We start from the raw sequence: 22,293 nt of genomic DNA on the forward strand, positions 1-22,293 counted from the left end.
GTTATATATATACATATACATATATATGTATAAATATATAGATATAAAAAACTCATTGCCCTTGAGTCAATTCCTACTCATAATGACCTTATAGGACACAGTGGAATTGCCCCATAGGGTTTCCAAGGAGTGCCTGGTGGATTCAGACTGCTGACCTTTCAGTTAGCAGCCAAACTCTTAACCACTACAACACCAGGGTTTCCATATATATATGTGTGTGCATATATATATATATACACATATATACAGTTAAACTAGCTTTATTATAAATATTTGTCTGATATATTGTTTTCCATCCCTTTATTTTTCAAACTTTCTAAATTGCAAGGTTATTTTATGATAAAACTGTTCACATATACACAAAAGTATAGAACCTGGGATAATTAATCCTGTTACACCCACCATCCATTCCACATAATTAGCAGTATTTTGCCTGCACTTGCTTTTTCTACTTCTTTATCTTGTTTTCTAAAGTGTTTTATAGCAAATCTCATACCTCAAGTAATTTTACCCCAGCAGACTTCAAAGACATTTCCAACAATACAAACATTTCCTTCCTTATGTGTAGTGAAGAACTAACCTTGCCTAAAGAGGAGTCTGGCCTTTTCTCTCAGCTGCTGGGAGGTGATCTCTAGGCTCCCGGAATATTTTGCCTGATAGGAGAATCTTTTTTTTGCCTGGGACCTTTGGCTACCAGACAATCTGACAATGTGATTTACGATGGGAGCTATGGAACACACTATGAGTTCCAACCTCCTGAGGAATGGGGATAAAAGTATTAGCACAGACTTCTAGGAGCAGCTGGAGATTAAAAGTCAGCATATACTACCCATGGAAAAAAAAATTTTTTTTTTCCATGGGTAGTATATGATAAAAAAAAACTCGGGACACCGAAGGTTTAGGTGAGCTTCCCTGATTGCCAATACTCTGTGTGTATTGTCAAATATTGTGGCCAGGAGAAGATAATGACATCCAGGACTCCACTGGGAGAAGATGACCAGAAGCTGTGCACTTGGACCCCTTATAAACTTTACCCTATAAAGTCTTTTGGCTGGTTCTGAGTTGTATCACCTTCCTATTATAAATGTAACTGTGAGTGTAATAGCTTTCAGTAATTTCTGAAAGTCCTTCTAATGAATTGTTGAACCTAGGGGTGGTCATAAAAAAAACTAGTGCCATCGAATTGTTGAACCTAGGGGTGGTCATAGGGACCCACAATTTGTACCAGCTGAATTGAAGTGAAGGTGGGGACTCCTGAACTCACAGCTGATGTATGAAGTGAAACCAGTTTTCAAAAGACTGTTCTTTCAACTTTGTAGTTGACTAAACTCATTGTACATAATTGCCATGCCATTTACACTTCTACTAAAATTAATATAAATGACTTAGTGTTATCAAATTCAAGTTTGTATTCAAATTTCTGTTATCTTTAAAATGCCTTTTTATAGTTGATTTGTTCAAATGAGAATCCAAACAAAGTCCACTGTTTAGTTGTTGTGCCTCTTTAATGCACAAATAGTTTGTGCTTGACTGCTAACATAAAGGTTGGCAGTTCAAAATCACCCAGTAGTATCATGGAAGAAAAGCCCTGGCGATCTGCTTGCATTAAGATTACAGTCAAGAAAACCCTATAGAGCGGTTCTACTCTGTAACACATGAGGTCACCATGAGTCAGAATCAACTCAAAGGCAACTAACAACTTCTTTCCCCAAGACCCGTGTGCGAGTTGTCCCATAGAAAGCCCTACATTCCACTTGCTTTCCTATTATTTCATTCAACTTTTTTCTCTATCCCTGTATTTCCTATAAACTGGAAATTATTTCTAAAGCATAACCACACATGGCTTCAATGTTTTTTGGCAACGTTACTTCATATACGATTCTGTGTACTTCCCAGCACTTCATCTCTGGAGATGTATTGCTATTTGTCCTACTCTGAATAATATTGTTTTTGTCCTACCACCTTAAAACCCGAAAAAACAAACCCGTTGCCGTTGAGTTGATTCCAATTCATAGCGACCCTATAGGATAGAGTAGAACTGCCACATAGAGTTTCCAAGGAGCACTTGGTGGATTCGAACTCCCAACTTTCAGTTAACAGCCATAGCGCTAAACCACTACACCACCAGGGTTTCCTCCTACCACCTTAAAAAAAAAAAAATTTTTTTTTTTTACTCCCTTTTAATTCTTCCACTAATTAAGAGTTTCTATATTCTTTTCCAATCCTTTCAATAACTACCCCTAATTTTTTCAGTCAGCTTAAGCCTTAAGATAATCAATATCAATATCTCTATTCTCTTCCCAAGGAAAACAAGAAAATTAGAGTGTTTTGTCCCTGGACTCTAGCCCCTACTATCTATATTCCATATTACTGCTGCCTAAGAGTTTGCTTCTCCTTTGTTTTCAAACATCTCTCACAAATTACCGTTTATTATTTTTATAATTAGAGTCCCAGGGTAGTGCAAACTATTAATGTGCTTGGTTGGTAACCATAAGGTTGGCAGTTTGAGTCCACCCAGAGGCACCTCAGAAGGAAGACCTGGCAATCTATTCCAAAACATCAGCCACGAAGCCTTACGGAGCACAGTTCAACTCTAATACATATGTGGTCACCATGAGTCGAAACCGACTTGATTGCAAGGGATTTTATTTTTATGGTTAATATTTATTTAGTATTACTGTTATGTTTACCAATGGCTTGTTCAACCTTGCTTCTTCATCATACATCTTTCTCTAGGTTCAATTTCCTTCTTAGTAAAAATACATCCATTAGTATTTTTTGTCTTGTTTTGTTTTGATTCAGGAAAAATCGGCAACTTGTTATCTTGTCAATCTTTATAGGTCGAAATTGTTATTTCACCCTCATTTTTGAATGATAGTATAGCTTGCCATTGAGTTCTAGACAGATAGTATTCTCCCTCACAACTCAGAAGCTATCTTATAGTCTTATGGAATGCATTTTTGATGATGAATGGTCTGTCCTCAATCTACTGAGCAATCTTGAGTGACTCCTAGCTTTACTCAAGTGCCTCAAATTCTAGTTCCGCACTTTATTATGGGCCTTACCAAAAATTGATGCCTTGGTGTTTTTAAAGTGGTCCACCATTATGATTTATATCAAAACAAAAGAAAATAGCATTTTTTAATGACAGGCAGTATTGGAGTTAGGAAAACTGAATTAAGTTAAAAAAAAAAAAGACAAATATTAATGTGGAAACCACATTTAACTTCTTATTTTTCAAGGGGAAACTATTCTGAGGAGTGTTCAAATAAAACAAGAAGGTAGACTAAAAAGCTGTTGCCATGGGAGAGGTAGGGACAGTTGGTGAGTCATGGAGCCAGAAGCTCCAAAATTTGGGTTTGAGACTCTTTGGATTATTTTATAAACTTGTCAACTTCTTGGGGTTTCAACTTTCTATGTGTCATGTCATGGGTGGTGCGGGGGAGGGGGGTGGGCAGAGAAGGAAGGCATCTTGCTTCAGAGATTTCTGTGAAGAAAAATAAATTCCTGTAGGGAAATGCTTACCTTTAATGTCACAAGCTTTCTTTAGTCATACTTCTTAATATAAGAAGATAAGTGTTTTGAACAGCATGACCATAAAATAAAGCCATAAAATGTGAGTCTGCTTTAGACCCAGTCAGTCTAACCCTAGACATTTGTTCTTAAAACGCTGCTTGAAACCAGTCTTAAAGGATGACATCATTTTCTAGACTTTCGGGGCTAGGGTATTCTGTAAATTAGGAACCTTCAAAGAAATATTACAATAATACCAATTTTAAGCTGTGGTCTTGCTTGCTCTGGGCATAAAGTACGATCTAAGCCATTCTCCTTAGTCAGCCTTAAGAGATCAACTTCCTACGTACTTCCCCCTCTTGATATAAGACTTGTTCCTTCACAGGACAGGAACAACTTTGAGATTTTGGAAGATATTTCTTCTTCGGAAGAAACAACAGATAAAATGTAGGCACATTTTAATCAGTTTATAGACTCCACAGACGCATCAGCAGTCTAGGAATATGTGGAAGCTAAAATTTAATAAATGAGGTGTCTTCTGGTGAAAAGCGACTAGGGTTCATAAAACACCCATGAGCTAGTCTATATTGAGGGTTTAATTGGGACAGCCTTCCATTCTGTCTTCTTTTACGGCTCCTAGTTCAGCAATAATGTATTTGTCAGCAAGGCTCAGCCTTCTAGAATGAACTGTTTTATGTTTCCCACCATTCTATTCATTTCCAGGTATTAACAGGACTTCCAAAGATGATTTTAAATATAATAACATACATCCCTTTGGAAGAAAAAACAGATTAGGGTTTCCAGCAAGTCCATGGACTAAAGATGCTCACTGAAATCTAATATCTTGAAAGCATTTTTCTTCCCAAGATATGCTCATCTTAAAAAAAGGTTTTTCTGGCAAATATTCTTGTTCTGAACCTACAGAACGGTCCTAGCACTGAGGCCAACTCTCATTTCCAGAGATGCTCTATACTCATAGATGAAAGTCAATCAATATTGGATGATGGAAGCATCAGCTCAGAAGAGATGGAGATACAATTTGAAATGAACATCTTGGGCCATCTTTAAATATTTTGACAATTGTCCCTGTTTTGGGCTGGATTTCCAGCTCCAGATGTTGTAACTCAGCAGTACCATCTGCCTGGAGTGTAAGCACTTCTTAATTTTCTGTGGTCAGGCCAATTTTCCAGATGTTTCCTCCTCCTTAAAAGTTAGCAGGGGGAAAAATGTAATGCAACCAGGCACAAAGAAGACTGCTGGCCCAGCAACAGGATGACCTTCCAGAACACAGACACTTGACTTTCTTTCCTGCCCAATAAGGGAGAGCATATCCTGTCAGTCAAGTCAAAAGAATGCCATTCTGAAAGTTACATGGAGACAGGGGTGGCCCCTGTCCTCATGGAACTTCATTCTAGTGGGAGAAAAATGGACAGTAAGCAGGTGAACAAGTAAATCATGTTCGATAGTAATAGGTGCTATGAAGGAAAGAAAATGTAGGATAATGAGACGGGGTAACTGAGGGATGGAGCTGGGTGGCTATTTTAGGTAGAGTGATCAAAAAAAAGTTCTCTTAGAAGAGGAGACATTTGAGACAAACGCTGAAAGACAATAGCCAAATTACTTTGAACAGTTTAGAATGTTTTATATACTTTTTTCAATGGACTTATATATTTTATAACATGGTGTTTACTCAACTTATTATGAGAATATTTTTAATTTTTAAACACTGCATACACATTTTATTTAAAAAAAAAAGAATACACACCAAGAAATTAAAAACCACCCATAATCCCACCACTCACAATTATATAATGAAGTTCTCCTTTTTTTTTTTTTAACCTCTTCCATCTTTCTAACCCCTATGTCTCCACTTCTAACCTCACTGCCACACCAGAAGGAATCACTAGCAGCAACTGGATTGCTTCCCTGAGGGGCCGAGTTACTGGGCTGAGGGCTGGGGACCACGGTCTCAGGGAACATCTAGCTCAATTGGTATAACATACTTTATAAATAAAATGTTCCACATCCTACTTTGATGAGTAGCATCTTGGGTCTTAAAAGCTTGTGAGCAGCCATCTAAGATACGTTTATTGGTCCCATCCTGTCTGGAGCAAGGGAGAATGAAGAAAACCAAAGACACAAGGGAAAGATTAGTCCAAAGGACTAACGAAACATAACTACCACAGCCTCCACCAAACTGAGTCCAGCACAACTAGATTGTGCCCAGCTAACACCAACAACTGCTCTGATAGGGATCACAACAGAGGGTCCTGGACAGAGCTGGAGAAGAATGTAGAACGAAATTCAAACTCATAAAGAAAGACCAGACTTATTGGTCTGACAGAGACAGGAGAAACCCGAACACCTTTTTAACTCAGTACTTAAGTCACTCCTGAGGTTCACCCTTCAGCCAAAGATTAAACAGGCCTATAAAATAAACAATAACACACTTAGCTCAACCATGTATATGAGACTAAATGGGCACACCAGCCCAAAGGCAAGGGCTAGAAGGCAGGAAGGGACAGGAAACTACAAATGGAAATAGGAACCCAAGGTTGAGAAAGGGAGAGCGTTGACACATTGTGGGGTTGGCAACAAATGTCACAAAACGACATGTGTATTAATTGTTTAATGAGAAACTAATTCACTCTGTAAACTTTCACCTAAAGCACAATTTTTTTTTTTTTTAAATTGGGTTGTTTATTGAATTACTGGCAAGCATACTATATCAAGGAAACCGTGGTGGTGTAGTGGTTAAGTGCTACGGCTGCTAACCAAAGGGTTTGGCAGTTCGAATCCACCAGGTGCTCCTTGGAAGCTCTATGGGGCAGTTCTACTCAGTCCTATAGGGTCACTATGAGTCAGAATCGACTCGACGGCACTGGGTTTTTTTTTTTTTGTATACTATATCAAAATTCTTATATTTAAGTATGGTGGATGATTTGCAAAGCCTTACGAGTTCTCTTATTATTCTTTTGCCTAGACATCATGTTACCTTCCCTGCGGAAACAACAGTAGAAGTCCTGACGGCTGCAAACCACCATCAGTTCCCTTTTCAATTGCATGAATGACCTGCAAGCAGCAAATAGCTGCTCTTTAAGCCACAGTATCAATGATGAATGATCAACCACAAACTATGTGCTCAGGATCCAGCTAAAGACTTTATATATGTTATCTTATCTAATCTTCACCACAACCCTACTCCATAATGTCGATGTAAAGGGCCCCATTTTAGAAGTGAGGACCAGAAAGATTAAATGAATTGCCCAACTTCACATATAAATGGCGAACAGTGGTTCACATCCAGATCTGGCTGACTCCACTAGCCGTGTTCTAGATCATAGGTTGGCAAGCTACAGCCCAAGCCAGCTCACCACCTGTTTATGTGCAGCCCACAAGCTAAGAAAGGCTTTTACATTTTTAAATGGTAGGGAAGAAACAGTGTTTCATGACACATAAAAATTACATGAAATTCAAATTTCAGTGTCCATAAATAAAGTTTCATAGGAACACAGCCAGTCTTTTTATGTATTGTCTACAGCTGCTTTCACGCTACAAAAGCAGACTTGAGTAGCAATGAGACCAAATGGCCTGCAAAGGCTAAAATATTTACTACTGGCTATTTAAGGAAAAGTTTGTTAAGCCTCACCCACCCAGGCAGTAAATGAGTGATGGGCTATATCATTTTAAGTTACATCAGAAAAACAGGGCTACCACAATATTATGGTAACAGAGGGTTTAATATAGCAATCAGGGCTTACAGAACTGTGGAAGGAACTGGAAGAGTGAAAATCTAGAGGTTGCAGCCAGAGAATTAGAGAAATACAGTAGTCACTAATGACTCTAGCTTGAAGCACTGAGGTGGGTGGTGAAAGCAGAGCTCTTGGAGAACTTCAAAAAGCCTCTGCATCTTCCTGCACAACCTCAAAGAGCGAATTCTTGGAGAAGTCTGCAAACTCATCACGCCTGGTAGTCAAGATCTCCCAAGAATGATGACTTCTCCTTCTCTTTCACTTTCAAAATCTCTGCAAGTTCCTCCTGGTGGTAAACCCTAACTCAAAACCATACAGGAAAAATCTGGGGTCTAAGGCTAGTGGCATAGTAGTTAAGAGCTTGGCTGCTAACCAAGAGGTCAGCAGTTCGAATTCATCAGGTACCCCCCGGAAACTGTATGGGGCAGTTCTATGCTGTCCTATAGGGTTGCTATGAGTTGGGATCAACTCCATGACAACGGGTTTTTTTTTTTTTTTTTTTTTTTGGTTTTAAGACTGGCTTTGAGTTGACAGTACCGTGCAGTACATGGTGCAATCAGTGATCGGCAACACCATAAACAACACTTCTGCAGCCATAACTGGTACCTGAAAAGAGCCTGACATCTTGCCTATGGTATGGCCAGGGATGGATTACCCAATAAGCAAGGTACACACAGGCTTATTTGTCCTTACTCACTAATCTGTAGTACACAATTTCACCTGCATTTCACCAAAAGTTTGATGTGGTGAAATTGTTCACTACAAATTAGTAAGAAAACACAAGTAAGCCAGTGCATACCTTGCTTACTGGTGAATCCACCCCTGGCTATGAAGAGGTGGATTGTGGCTCTATGGTGCCTGTGGGAGGTCAGGATGCAGCCTCCCCAACCCATCCTACTAGATGTGACAGGTTTACCTGTCTGGCCTTCTACCAGACAGCCCCCTTATTTACAGTACTTGCACGGTTTACCCACTGGATTAGGATCCAAGCCTGAACCCTAAGCCTGTCAACGGAGAACGCAGTATTTTAACATTACCAACATCATCGTCATCGTCCTCATTGCCTTTACCTTCCATTTAAAGAGTGTTTACTTCCTGCTTTGGGGTGTGTTGCCTGCTTTATAAATTTGAAGGGAGGTTTAATTGCTCTTTGCAGTTGAAGAGACTGAAGAGGTGTGGTGGGGTGAGGGCAGAGGGGCCACTTGCCCCTGGGCACAAGTCCAAAGGGACACCAGACCAGGTGCAGAATGACATTCTGAGGCACCACGAATATGAAAGACACCTGACTGAGGCAGCCAGGCAAGAGAGAGGAAGGAGTTTCTGCGGAGGTGTCAGGGCTATCAATGTCTATTCATCTTGAAATAGGGGGGAGGTGCAATTTAGAGATTGCCCTTGGCACTCATTGCCCTTCCTACACCTCTGTGGTTAAATCAGGACTTGAACCGCTGCTCTGTGTGGCTCCCAAAGCCAATTCACTGAACCACTATACTATCTGCCAAGGCCAAGTTCCTCTCAGACCCTATTTCTGATACCCTTCTCTTCACTACGATCTCTGTGTGCTGATAATCTAATCACCCACAACCATGCTCCCATTTTCCCTCCTTGAATTAGGCCCCATGGCAAGTTCCAGTTTCAAACAGATTCTATTAAGCTTCCTTGATTATAGTAATTTTAACTCCTGGTTTCTTCCTGCATGGATCAGTTATATTGCCCTTCTGGTTCCTTTTTTTTTTGCAACCCTGCACTGCATAGCACAGTCAACCCATCCTCCCCACTAAACATTCTCAACATAGTGTGTTCCTGGCTATGACAACAAAGAGTTCTCTTAACAAGTAGCCTCCTCTCCTAACACAGTGTAGGGTAAGAGATCAAATGCGGACTCTGACATGAGATTGCCTGGGTTTTCATCCAGGCACTACCACTTACTACCTGTTCATGATCTAAACCTTGTACCTCAATTTTCTCACCTATAAAATAGAGAAAACCCTGAGAAGATTGTTGAGAAGATTAAGTAAATGAAAACATATACAAACTTAGTACCATGCCGTCCTTAATATAAGCACACTTCGTTGGTTATCATCATTAAGATTATCTTCCTAAATCAAAACATGAGAAAATACAAAATAATGCACAGTATACCTTCTACCCAAGCCGGCCAATTGGAACAGGTTTTTTCTGGTAGGATGAAACAGTTTCACAGTATGATGATGATAAAAATAATTAGTAATAGTTAGCCAGTATGGCACCTTGTGATTTTAGACTAGCTTTCTCATTAATCATGAGCACGCACAATCATTTTCATTCATGGCCTAAATCTTCAGTTAATGGGTTCTGAACCGGCGCTGTGTCCGAGCAGCCAGGAGGTGTGTGGATTCCTGAAGATGCAGAGAAGGGCTTAGAAAGCTGGTGTTAAATTGTTAATATGTGCAGGACCCCCGTGCAGCTGACCTGCAGGCTATTTGCCTTGCCAGAAACCAAATTCTGCAGGGCAGACACAAACCGTGTTAGCAATGCTCTTTCTCCTTCTCAATCTCTCCTTTTCCCTTTGCCTTCTCTTTGCTCTCTGTCTCCATCACTCAATTTGTCACCAAAAAAGAGAACCACTCTGCCCTGTCCCCAGAGTGTAGCCAGATATCTAGAAATAATGGGTCTTCACAGCTGTAACACAATTGCAAACATCACCCTTGGGATCTAGGCTTTAAGCATGAGAGTGACATGGACATATTTGCATTTTAGAAAGATTGTTCTAGAAACACGGAAAAGGAGACTAAAGAAGGCTAGCCTGAAAGGAAGAAGTACCTGTTACAATAATCCAAGGTAATATGGCAGTCTGAAGAAGGTGATGTTAAATGAAAAAAAAAAAAAAACATGGATAGAGTTGAGAGACATTTAGGAATTAGAATTAAAGTCTGATTGGATAAAGGGTTGAAAAAGAGGAGTCAAGGATGAGCCCCAAGTTCCTGTCATAGGCAACTGAATCTTCTGGACCTAGAGATAATTATTAGTAATTCAAATTATCATTTGATTAAATGGACTCATACACCCAATTAACCAACATAATAGTCAATATATTAATGTTAAGACTATGTTACCCATCAGACATTCCAACATAAGACAATTACTGGTTTGAGAATTTAGGAAACAATCACCTAGTATATATGTGTACTGTGCCTGCCATCAGAGATGAATAAGACATGCAACACAACGTTTACAAAGCAAAATTACTAAGTAATATAATAAGGTAAACATTTTATTCTGTATGGGAATTTTGGGGGAAAGGAGATTAATTTCAACCTGCCCAGAGTAAATAGTTGCTTCAGAAAGAATACGGCACTTAAAACAGTCCTTGAAGAATGAGCGGAATTTCAACAGTGATAGATGTGAGCAGTTGGCCCCTGGCCTTGTTCTGACTGATGATATTGAGTTTCTCCATCATCTCTTTCCACAAATGTAGTCGATTTGATTCCTGTGTATTCCCGCTGTTGCGGTCCACATGTATAGTCTTGGTTTATGTTGTTGAAAAAAGGTATTTGCAATGATTAAGTCCTTTGTCTTGCAAAATTCAATTGTGATTTCCTGCGGCCTTTTTTATCATCAAGGCCATATTTTCCAACTATTGATCCTTCTTTGTTTCCAACTTTTGCATTCCAATCACTAGTAATTCTCAATGCACCTTGATTGCATGTCTGATCAATTTCAGATTGCAGAAGTTGGTAAAAAAAATTAATTTCCTCATCTTTGGCATTAGTGGTCGGTATATAAATTTAAATAATAGTCATATTACCTGGTCTTCCTTGTAGGTGTATGGATATTATCCTATCACTGATAGCGCTGTACTTCAGAACAGATCTTGAAATATTGTTTTTGACCATGAATGCAATCTCATTCCTCTTCGATTTGTCATTTCCAGCATAGTAGACCATATGATTGTGTGATTCCAGTCCATTTCAGCTCACTAATGCCTAAGATAGGAGCCCTGATGACATAGTTGTTAACAGTTCAGGCTGCTAACCAAAAGGTCAGCAGTTTGAATCCACCAGCCGCTCCTTGGAAACCCTATGGGCAGTTCAGCTCTGTCCTATAGGGTCGCTATGAGTCATAATAGGTTTTAATGCCTAAGATATCGATCTTCATATGTTCGGTTTCCCTAGATTCATAATTTGTACCTTCCACGTTCCAGTTATTAGTGGATTATTAATGGATGTTTGCAGCTGTTTCTTCTCATTTTGAGTCATGCCATATCAGCAAAAGCTTGACTCCAGCCACATCATTAAGGTCGACTCTACTTTGAGGAGGCAGCTCTTCTCTAGTCATATTATGAGTGTCTTCCGACCTGAGGGGCTCATCTTCCAGCACTATATCAAATAACACATTATGCAAATCTGCTGCAAAAGACCTCTTTAAAGAGTTAAAAAGCAAAGATGTCACTTTGAGGACTAAGGTGCGCCTGACCCAAACCGTGGTATTTTCAATCACCTCATACGCATGCGAAAGCTGGACAATAAATAAGGAAGACTGAAGAATTGATGCATTTGAATTATGACATTGGCAAAGAATGCTGAATATACCATGAACTGCCAGAAGAATGAACGAGTCTTCTTACAATACATATGTGCATGGATTAGAAGAGTCAATATTGTTAAGACGTCAGCTCCCCCAAAAATAATCTATAATTCAATACAGCCCAAATCATAATGACTGTAGACATCTTTGCAGAAATTGAAAAGTTGATTCCAAAATTTATTTGGAATTGCAAATGACCTAGAATGTCCAAAACAATATTGAAGAGGAAAAACATCATTAAAGGATCTACAGTAACTAACTTCGAGTTTTATTTTAATGTTACAGTAAGTAAATGTGGAGCCAGCACAAGGATAGAGAAATAAATCAATGGATTGATAGAGAGCTTCGTGTATATACAATCATTTGATTTTCTACAGAGGTACCTAGCCAATCCAATGGGAAGAGGTAAATCTTTTCAACAAGGGATGCTGGAACAACTAGATATCCATATGTAAAAAAATGAACGTTTACCCCTACCACATATTATACCCAAAATGGGTCATAAACCTGAACGTAAAAGCTAAAACCATACAACATCTGGAAGATTACATAGGAGAATATTTGCCCAAGGGTAGATAAAGTTTTCTTAGCCAGGACATAGAGAGCAATAATGATAAAAGAAAAAAATGATAAACTAGACTTCATTAAAAATAAAAACTCTGCTCCTAAAAATACACTATTATGAGACAGAATAAACAAGCCACAGATTAGAAAGAAATGTTTGAAAAACATATCTGACAAGGGCATTTACAACTGTCAAAAACTTCTTCAATAATAAATGTATATAAACAACTCAATTATATATCTATATATACTACTGAGTTATTGATATAGATTTATGTATGTATGTATATAAATATACACATACATACATATATAAAACCCATTGATGTTGAGTCGATTCCGACTCATAGCAACCCTACAGGACAGAGTAGAACTGTCCCATAGTGTTTCCAAGGAGTGCCTGGCAGATTTGAACTGCCTATTTTTTAGTTAGCAGCCACAGCTCTTAATATGTATGTATGCATGTATGTATATACATATATATGTATGCATATATATATATATATATACATAAATTTATCTTCAGTGCTAAGAGATAGGTCTGGCTTGGTTTCAAACTGTCGATTAAAAAATCAATTCATTTCCCCACCTTCTCTTCTTCCTAACGCTAGAAATCCCTGGTTGTGGGGAAACATGGGACTTTAAACCAAGGACTTTAAAGATTTTAAATGCAATTAGCTATGTGATGTCACTTTTTAGACTGAATAGGTTTTCCAGAAAAAGATCCAGTAAACTGATCAACAGAAGGTCTGGTTTTCAGATACTTTCCTATTCTTGAGAAGAAACAGAAGTGAGCCAAAGCACACCATAATAGATTTATTTGCACTTGGCCTTAAAGAAAATTATGTCTCTTATGATATTTAGAAATGATGCTGTGCTGAACATTATACCCAAACTTTTTGAATCTCCCAAGAAGAGCCTGGGCTTCTGTATATCTGACAAGCTCCCTAAGGGAGTATGGTGTTCACCAAATTCACAGTCACTGCACAGAGTGCTTTCTAATGGCCCCAAAGAAACCTGGTTGGTTGGGTAATATTTCAAAAAAAGAAGTAGGGAAAAAATGTATTCTCTTTAGAAAACTTCTTTTAAGAACTGCTTCTAAGGGAAGAAAGCGTCTTTATTTGCAATGTGCCACTTGGAGAAGTAGGTGAATCCTAAGGGAGTGAATGCTTGCAGGGTCCAGGGTGGCTGAATTTCTGCGTATGAGGAAGAAAAATTGTTTTTTCTCCACATGGATAGGACAGAGAAGAAAGGAAATGAAGGGAAGAAGGAGAAGTAAGAAGAGGAGAAGGAGGAAAGGTAAGTTCATGTGTAATATTCAACTTGAAGTTGTTTGTGTTGCTGAAAAGTAAACCCCAATTCTGAATCCCCAAGGCCTTCTCCACTCCCAAATCTTCAGTTAAGTCAACTGTGTATGCAGATTGCCCCGTGGGAAAGAGCTCTGGTGGAAATTAAGGAAAGCACAGAGATTCCTATCTGTGTCAACACAGTAGAGAACAGAGAGGGCCTTCTATTACATGTGGGACCTCACACTGGTTCATAAAGACAGGGTTGGAGGCTTCCAAAGCCAAGATTGCTATAAGGACAAAAGACCCTCTGGAAATTTTCAAGAATCTTGGAGGCTGCCACAGAATAATTTATTTAAGACCTGAACCAATCTTTCCTAGATCAACAGCTACACACATAAGCATCCTTGTTGATAGAAGCCAAGGAACCTTTGAGAGATGCTTCAGGTTCCAGGTATATGGTTTGAAGCTGGGTTTTGCCAGTGTAAATTATTGATTTTGGGCCACCTGAAGGACAAACTACACAACATCCATAATAAACATGCTGGCTACTTCTATGCGCAAAAGTCTACCGCTTGACTTCTTAACGGGTGACATGGTGGAGGATAAAGGCAGTAGCAGGAATCAATTTATAGAATTCTAAAAATAAGTACAGTTGTGAAGATTGACAGGATAACAGAAGAAAGGGGTGGGGGAAGTAGCCCTTGCTGCCCCTCAGAGTTGAGCACTTCAATTCCCCAAGGTGTCTGACTTTTCCTTTTTATACATGTCATTTGGGCAGCCCTTAGGTAGAGCTATTTTAAACTGACATATTTCATGACAGGCTGAGAGCACCCCTCCTAATACAGCCATATCCCTGGTGCAGCTTCATACCGTAATACATGACCTCGAAGAATTCAGCAACCACGACTTCTACGAAGGAAAACACGCAGCCCAGAATTTTTAAAAAGGTTAACGGATATTCAACTCAACTCAGTTGAATAATGGTTAGAAAAGTTAGCATGCTGATCAATCCATTGTAATCAATCTGTTTCAAGGTCCCCTAAAGTTTAATGATGTGAAAACTTTGCATGAAGATCTGTGCCCTTTCTGATACTATTTTGGAGTTGGAAAAGAGCCAGGGTAAATCAGTATCAAAAATGGACTAAGAAAAAAAAATTAATTGTGAGCGCTTAAAGAGATTTGTACAAAAACTTCACTGCCCACTTACAGGTCTATGTAAAATTGCTCTGTCCTCAAAATGTCCTATAATCCCAGGGTAGCGCTTGCCATAAATTCCCCTCCCAGCCAATCTCTAGTAACAACAGAAGAACAAAAGACCTTCTCACTGGCCTTTAGAAAAGATAAAATTGCAGCATTGTTTTTCACCCCACAATTGGAGGTCTTCACTCGAGGTCAGGCGTTTCCTTCCGCACTTGTTGCGTTTGCTGTAATTGCAGCTGGCACTACAAAAGCAGGTGTCCCGAGCTCCAGCGTCTGTCAGCCGGAAGAGAAGAGGCTGAGGCCACTGGGTTGTGTTATGGGCCTCCTATTTTAAGACATCTACAGTTTGTCAACAGGAAGAACACGTGTAGACAAAGAAAAGAACACTTGCACAACATATTAACACCATCTGATTCATCACGACTTGGCCAGCCAAAATAGTTTCTATGTATTCTGCACGTGAACTCAAATAGTGTATCTGGCTCTCTGACAATGTGAGAAATACAGGAACAATCAATAAGAAGGTGACAGCCGGGGAACACAAAAGTTAGACCAAAAACGACCAGCTCACCAGATCCCACATCACTCCTTTAACTGGTGTGAATTAAATATCATGACAAGACACCTGAATTACAGAAACACATTTGATTGTGTCATTTATGACCATTTGTAAGCTGAAATTTTTTGAGCAGAGGGTTTATTAACATTCCTCCACTTTTCCATCTGCCAACCCTGTTCCTTGCAATCATTATGATCTAATTCACCAACCTGGGGTACAATTTGTACATCTTTAACTTACTGTTCAGATAACTGCTCAAACCATCACCTGACTTCTTATCAGGAAGTATAGATTCTCTTCTTGGGTCTCCATCAGCAAAGGGAATTAGTTCCCAGTAACAATGGCGCAGAAACCCTGGGAGCTACGGCTGCTAACCAAAAGATTGGCAGTTTGAATTCACCAGGCGCTCTTTGGAAACACAATGGGGCAGCTCTACTCTGTCTTATAGGGTCGCTATGAGTCAAACTCGACTCAACAGCAATGGGTTTTGTTTTAACAATGGCACAGTGGTTAAGCACTCAGCTACTAACCAAAAAGGTCGGCAGTTTGTATCCACGAGCCACTCTGTGGGAGAAATGTGTGGCAGTTTCTTTCTGTAAAGATTATAGCCTTGAAAACCCTATGGGGCAGTTCCACTCTATCCTATAGGGTCACTGTGAGTCAGGATCAACTCGACAGCAATGGGTAATGGGGCAACGATGCCATAAACAGAACAACAACAAAAAAAATGTCAATCAACCCAGTACCTCTGACTTAGATGGTATCTCCACATCCTCGCCAACACTTGCTCTTGGCCGCCTTTTTTATTATTTTTTTAGAGAGCATGAAGTGGTATCTCATTGTGGTTTTGATTTGAATTTCCCTGATGCCTAATGATGTTGAACATCTTTTCATGTACTTATTGGCTATTTGTAATATATTTCTGGAAAAATACTTATTGCAATCCTTTCCCCAATATTTAATTGTCTTTTTATTGTTGAGTTATAAGAGTTCTTTATATATCGCAGAAAATGGTCTTTGATAGATTTATGATTTACAAATATTTTCTCCCATTACATCAGCTGTCTTTCCTCTTTCTTGATAGTCTTCTTCGAGGCACAAAAATATATGTAATTCTGATGAAGTCTGATTTATATATTTTGTTGTTGTTGCATGTACTCTTGATACCACATTTAAGAAGCCACTGCCTAATCCAAAGGTATAAAGATTTAGGCCAACGTTTTCTTCTACAAGTTTTATAGTTTTACCTCTTATATGTAGGTCTTTGATTGATTATGAGTTAATTTTTGTATATAGTGTTAGGTAGGGATCCAACTTTATTAGTTTGCACATAAGTATACAATTATCACAATACCATGTAGTGAAGAGACTATTTTTTACCCCTGAGCTGTCTTGGTACTATTGCCAAAAATCAATTGACCATAAATATAAGGTTTTTTTTCTGAACTCTCAATTCTATTCTATTGATCCATGTCTATCATTATGCCAGTACCACAAGGTCTCGATAGCTTTAGCTTTGCAGTAAGTTTTAAATTAGGAAATGTGAGTCCTCCTCTTTGTTTTCTTCAAGAGTGTTTTCTGGCTATTCTGAGTGCCTTGCAATTCCATATGAATTTAAAGATCAGTTTGTCCATTTCTACAAAAAGCCAGCTGAGATTTTGAAAGGTATTGTATTCAAGGTACTGCATTGAATCTGTAGATCGATTTGTGGAGATTATCGTCTTAACAATACTAAGTCCTCCAATCCATGAATAAGGATGTCTTGCCATTTGTTTAGGCCTTCTTCAATTTCTTTCAATGATGTTTTATAGTTTTTGGTGTATGAGACATATACTTTGTTAAATTTATTCCTAAGTTTTTTATTCTTGTTGATACTATTGTACCCAGAAGTATTTTCTTAATTATATGTTCAGATTGTTCGTTGCTAGTTGCAAAAATGCCACAGGGGCAGCATCTGACCTCCTTTAACTTCACAAGCAGGAAGATTCATCACTAGCATCAACAGCCCAGGGCCGACTGCTACGAGGTGGAGGTCAGACATGCCTCCTCTACCCTCCAAACTTTCTACCAATTCTGATGCCACCCATCCCTCCCAAGGCACTCTCTACTTCTCTGTTAGGTCCGATAATTCATTGCAATGAGCACACAGAACTCATAGACCATACTCATAGTTATGGGGTTTATTTAGGGAAGTTAAAAAAAGAAAAGAAATAAAACCATTGCTGTCGAGTCGATTCAGAAACTCATAGCTACTCTAAAGGACTGAGTAGAACTGCCCCATCGAGTTTCCAAGGAGCAGCTGGTAGATTCGAACTGCCAACCTTTTGATTGGCAGCCAAACTCTTAACCATTGTGCCATCAGGACTTCATTAGGGAAGTAACTAGGTTACAATTCCATATACAGTTCTTCAATCAGGGCAGCCTCTTCTCAGCCATGCCCTTAGGCAAGCCTCTGTCTGCCCCTCAGCCCCTGGGCCCAGCCTCTGCCTTGCTCTGACAAGTGTTACAAAGCTCTTTAGCTCTGCCAATAACTACCCGGAGGCCTCCCACTCCACCAGCAAGCCTTCTGCCCGAAAGTGCTCAGCACTCTCATTCCATGGGCCATCTCCTGCTGGTCTCCTGGTTCTGCTACCTCAAGTGCAACCATTTATATCTGCTGCTGTTCTCACCATCTTGCCTTTGACAGTGTTACAGGTCTCTCTCACTGTCTCCTGGGTCTAGAAGGGTCTCAGTGCAGGAATCCTGGGTCCAAAGGACACACTCTGTTCCCATCTCTTCTTCTTGGTGGTAGTGAGGTCCCCACTTTCTGCCTCTGGGATGGCTCATTTTCTCATTTTAAGCCTAGCGGGATGGCAAAACTGACTAATTCCCTCATTAGGATTCCATATATCTTATTTGTATAGTCCCATCCCCACAAGGGTGCCATGCAACTTATTTGTGTTTTTAGCAAGCTTTCCAATCCCCTTGGTGGGCTGCAAACACCTTATTTGCATAGCCCCACTCAATCTTTTGGTGGGCTTTACAAGACCATGACTAGAAAAGCCATATAACAGCAATCCATTGCACTGCACTAGTGTATAGAAATACGTTAGTTTTTATGTATTGATCTTCTATCCTGCATACTTGTTGAACTTTGTATTAGCTATAATAGTTTTTCTATGTGTGTGTGGATTCCATAGTATTTTCTACATACAATATTATGACATTTGTATAGAGATCATTTTACTTCTTCCTTTCTAATCTGGATGCATTTTATTTCTTTTTCATGCCTAATTGTCCTGGCTAGCTCCTCCAGTACAATATTGAATAGAAGAGGTAAGAGAAAACATTCTTTACTTGTTCCTGATATAGGAAAAGTTTCCGTCTTTCACTTTTAAATATAATGTTACATAGCTAGATAGATAGGTGCCATAGAGTTGACTCCAACTCATGCAACCTTATGTACATCAGAACGAAACACTGCCTGGTCCTGCATCACCCTCATGACTGCCATCAGCATGTTTAAGCCCATCCTTGTAGCTATTGTACAAATACATCTCAAAAGGGTCTCCTTTGTGGGCTCTCTACTTCAACAAACCTGATGTCCTTCTCCAGCAATTGATCCCTTTTTTTTGAGGACCTATCCAAAGTAAGTGTGTCAGACAATGGAGTAAATACTTTCCAAATTGTTGTGATCCTTTCATTAATTTCCAGAATTAAAAAAAAAGTTGATTTTGACAATTTTTCCCAGTGTTTTCATTGCTTTTTTATGAAGGAGAAGATTTGTGAAGATACCTCCTTTGCCATTTCTGCTGATGTCATTTCCTCCCATAATTTTTAAGTCACCTTTTTGGAGGGTTTACTATCTGCCTTAATACACACCTGGTTACACACCCTTTTTTATCCTATGACAACTAAAATACATCAGAATCAAGCTGGAAAGGATAAAAATGGTCCATATAGACAAACCCATGTGATCATCACTCTCGACCCTGTATAGACCATGATACTTTATGATGCTGCACTGTCAGTCACACAACAAGTGACTTCTTCAAGTCCAGGAAACCTGCTTATCCATGTCTCTGTCCTCACCGCCTGGTTCATTTTTTAAAATATTTTACTTTTTTATCAAGCGAAAGCATGCATTTAGGACATTAAATGTGCCTCAAAATCTAAAGACCAATAAGCAATATTTCAATGTCTCCCTTTTAATAATTTCTCTTTTGGGTTCTTCAGAAGTTATCTTCGTATTTTTAATAATATATTTACACCACTAACTCTTCATTTATCAAATCTCCAAACCCAGTGCCGTCGAGTAGATTCCGACTCATAACAACCCTATAGGACGGAGTAGAACTGCCCCATAGGGTTTCTAAGGAGCACCTGGCGGATTCAAACTGCCGACCCTTTGGTTAGCAGCCGTAGCACTTAACCACTATGCCACCAGGGTTTAGACATCATTTATTCTTTTACTTCTGTGGCAAATGAGGATTTATGTTACTTACTTGACCCCAAACCTCAAAAATATTGATACCTATGGCATTATTTTTCGTTTTTCTAGTGGCGACTGTTATGGATTAGATTGTGCTATCTCACCCCCTGCGAAAAAAAAATTTTAAGTCGTTCATTGTTTTCGAAGTCTATCAAAACAAAATAGCACAAATTAAAAAAAAAAAGTAGTATTAAAAAACAAATATTTATTTTCTTACAGTCCTAGAGGCTACAAGTCTGAATTCAGAGTCTCGGTAGGATCATGCTCTCTCTCTCCACTCTACAGGAAGATTCTTCCTTGTCTATTCCATCTCTAGAAGCTCCAGGCATCTCTTGGCATTCCTTGACTTGGTGTCTTCCCTCTGTGTTACTCCATTTCCATGTCTGTTCTCCCTTTTTATAAAACATCGCTCAGAAGGGATTAGGACTTAGACCTCCCACTACACACGAATGACCTCATTTAATGTAACTGATTTAAAAAAAAAAAAAACCTATTTCCAAACAAGGCTACATTCACAGGTACGGGGCTTAGGACTGCCACATATATTTTGGGGGACAAAATTCAATCAATATTAAAGTCCTAATTGTCAGTACCTGTGAACATGAACGTGTTTGGTATAGTCTTTGAGATGTTACGAGTTAGATTAGTATTTGGTCATGCCAATATTGGGTGAGTCCTAATCCAACCTGAGTGATGTCAGACACACTCAGGAGGGGAACATGCACAGAGACATGCAGAAGGAAAACACCACATCAAGGCACATCTACGTGCCAAGGAATGTGAAAGATTTCCAGGGGCCACCAGAAGCTAGGAGAGAAGCATGGAGCAGTTTTTATCTCAGAGCCCTCAGAAGAAATCAATATGGCAATTTGGGCTCCTAAACCCTTCAGAACTGTGAGAAAATTAATTTCTGCCTTTAAAGTCACCCACTTTGTGGTATTTTCTTATGGCAGCCCCATGAAATTAAGACAGTCACTTTTATAAATTTAGGTTATTAATCCAGCATAGTTCTTTTCCATCAACTAAAGATAAAATCTATTGACTCTTCACCCTGGTTAGATGAGGATCTTAGCAACCATACTTTTCCTCCACATTTCTTTCACATTCTATTCCACTTTCTCTTTCTCAACTCCAATCAGTAATATTTTCTACTTTTCCATTGCCAAGGTTGATAATATTTACATTTTGTCCTTAAAGATTTGTATTTTTTGTACTTAGTCTATAGGTTAACTCTACATGTTGAAAACCAACCTACAATATTTTCATTGTTATTAGTCTGTTTTTTTGCAGGATAGCGATGAAATTTCCTCCCCTGAGGTTGCAGTATAATTATGTCTGTGCCACTCAAAAAGTAGTATTCCTAAAGACAAGGCTGAATGGGTTTTTTGTTCTTACTGTCACGCTCCCCCTGACTAATTGTTCGAATCCAGCCACATTCCAGTTTGCTACTTAATGCTGATCTTATTTCTTGTACTTTATGAAAATCAATTTTTCCTTTCTCGAGATTCTGATGACTTTACTTGAACGATTGATTAGCCCCATATTAAAGAAAAACAAATTTTTTTATTAAGCTCTTAATAAATATTTATTGAAATTAAATTACTTTGAATTGCAAGCCTATCCCCATTAATAAATGAAGTGTTAAAATACTGCCTTTTCCCGGGAATTCTGTGTTATTACTGGCCAAAGAAGAGAAAAATTATTCAGTATGTTCCTTCAGGGTGCATTCTAACCTAGTCTTCAGCAGTACCAAGTTTGCTCAAAATGTTTGTGAGTCGTGTTGGTCTCATTCAACCTAGCATAACATCTGGAAATCATAGTGACTTTGCTATACTCAATGCCAACTAGCCAAAAGGGAAATAAATATTTTATCTTTCATAGCTGTACTAAAATTGTTCTATTAGGGTCTAAGTAAAATGTGTCTGTCTTAATTTAAAGAGTTTACCTAAGGTGTTTGGTTCCCTAGGAGTGTGCACATAATGAAGAATTACAGTAATCAAACCCAGAGAAGGAAAGAAGGACCCACGAGCAAAATATTGACAGTGATAAAAAGAAATGCCATTGAGAGAAATAAGCAGTATTAACATTCACAACAGTGAACAATTTCCAGCCTCCTAAAACAAATTTTGTAAAGCTACCCACTGCCTTTCCCATTCAAATATGGACCTTATCAGGCCTCCTGTAGCACAGGTTTTAGCTTGGGTCCTTGAGCCCCTATAAATGACCTTCAGAAGGTTGTTAAAAAATCCTTGAATCTATATAAAAGGTTTTATGTTTGTAATGTTTCTGGGCCAAGAGTTTATAGATTTAATTAGATTTGTAAAAGGTGCCAAGACCTAAAAAAAAAAAGTCAAGATCACCACCACAGATTAAATAGGCTAC

Source organism: Elephas maximus, chromosome 27, assembly GCF_024166365.1.
Source record: "Elephas maximus indicus isolate mEleMax1 chromosome 27, mEleMax1 primary haplotype, whole genome shotgun sequence".
NCBI lineage: Eukaryota > Metazoa > Chordata > Mammalia > Proboscidea > Elephantidae > Elephas > Elephas maximus.